Below are 2,282 nucleotides of genomic sequence, written 5' to 3' on the forward strand. Positions count from 1 at the left end.
CTGAATGAGGTTTTCCAAACTTATTACTGGGAAGTGCAGTGTGGTCAGTCCCAGGACCAGCAGCCTCAATGTCACCAAGGAGCTAGTGAGAAATGCAGACTCTCAGAGCCCCTCACAAACCTCCTGAGTCAGAATTGCTACAGGTGGGGCCTAGGACTATGCATCTTAACAAATTTCCCAGCGATTAGTATGCTCATTAATAGACGACTGAGAAGCACTGCTGTTGTAGAAACAGAACAAAATTTACGGGCAAACAGTGCTTCTGAGTTTGAACCCTGGCGCTCTTACTTACTGCGTGATATGAAATATTTACCTTCGTAGTAGACTGCCAAGGGAACTGTGGATGGAACATCAGGGGTTTATGGACGTTTACAGGAAAAAATTCATTGTTATTTTCACTAATCTCTAATTGAAATTTAGCATGCTCTTCAATAATGAATGTAGGCAAGAAATCATGTACCTTTGCCAGCAGTAGAAATGACAGATATTTTCAATCATGTTACAGTTGTTGCAGATACCTCTATACTTCAAAATTATAGTTTTTAGACTTGCTGCTTGATCTCGATATTTAGCGTATCAACAGTGAGGCACATACATTACTCTATACTCTATCATAAATGTTTTATAGTTTTACGAAAACTGTATTTTAAGGTAATTGGTTTCATTAGTAATTTTATTTATTTTTTATTGTATACATTGGAAAACTTTATTATCAAAAGGAGTCCAGAGGCTCATGGCCCCAAAAAGTTTAAGAAACCCCCTCCTGCCTCGCAAGCTGTTGTGATGATTGATTCCACGAGAGGAGCGCATGCGTCTAACATTTAGCAGGTGGAGCCGCTAACGACAGCACTTGCCTTCCTTGACTTCATGCTTTGCTCTCAACCTGGATCAGAGGATCCTCCATCCTTTTCTGAGGATAGGTCAGAATGCATACTGTATCCTGTCAACTTTGCCTGCAGGCATTTGTCTGGCTACTTCTGGTTTTATTGAATGAGAATGATTGTTTACTGAGCACCTGCTCTGTGCCAGGGAGGTGAAATGAGCTGTCTAGTAGCACACAACTAGGAGTGGGAAGCTGGTGCTCCACACTGCCATGGATGCACCTCCATCCAGACGTGGGGGCAGAGACGAAGGAGGTAAACTGTGACATCAAAAACACAAAAAAGAGGGAGTAAAAAGGTAGAGTTTTTGTATTAGACAAAAGTTAAGTTACTAGTATAAAATAGACTGTTATATCTATAAGATGTTTTATGTAAGCCTCATGGTGACGATAAAGCAAAAACCTATGGTAGATACACAAAAATAAAGAGAAAGGAATCGAAGCATACCACTAAAGAAGATCATCGATTCACAAAGGCCAACAGCAAAGGAGGAAGAAAAGGATAAGGTAACTATAAAACAGCCAGAAAAAATTTAAAAAGTAGCATCGGTAAGTCCTGACTTATCAATGATCGCTCTAAATGTAAATAGAATAAATTCTCCAATCAAAAGGCAAAGAGTGATTGAATGGTTAAAAACCAAGACCTAGCTATATGTTGCCTATAAGAGACTCACTTTAACTTTCAGGACACACATATGCTCAAAATGAAAGGCCCGGTAACCCTGCAATTGAAAAAAAAAAAAAAAGAACAGAAACAGTTATACCAGACAAAGTAAACTTTGACTCAAAAGCTGTAACAAGAGAAAAAGAAGGTCATTATATAATGATAAAGGGCTCAATTCATCGAGAGAATGTAACAATATATATGCACCTAACATTGGAGCACCTAAATGTATTAAGCAAATACTAATAAATCTGAAAGGAGAAATTGACAACAATACGATAATAGTAGGGGACATAAAGATCCCGATTTAACAATGAATAGATCATCTTGAAAATAACCCTTGCACATATGGTGAACTAATATTTGACAAGGAAGCCAAGAATACTCAATGGGGAAAAGGTAGACTCTTCAATAAATGGCAAAACTAATTACATGCAGAAGAACAAAATTGGACTTTTATCCTACACTACTCACGAAAATGAACTCAAAATGGATTAAAGACTTCAACATAAGACCTGAAACCATAAAACTCTTAGAAGAAAACATAAGGAAAAAGCTCCTTGACATTGTTTTTGGCAATAATTTGGTGGGGGAAGGTTTGAAACCAAAAACAAAGGCAACGAAAGCAAAAATAAACTAAAAAATAAACTTCTGCGCAGTAAAGGAAACAATTAGCAAAATGAAAAGGCGGCCTTCCAACTGGGAGAAAACATTTGCAAATCACATCTGATAAGGGGT

The sequence above is a fragment of the Pteropus vampyrus genome, unplaced genomic scaffold (assembly GCF_000151845.1).
Source record: "Pteropus vampyrus isolate Shadow unplaced genomic scaffold, Pvam_2.0 Scaffold154, whole genome shotgun sequence".
NCBI classification, from domain to species: Eukaryota; Metazoa; Chordata; class Mammalia; order Chiroptera; family Pteropodidae; genus Pteropus; species Pteropus vampyrus.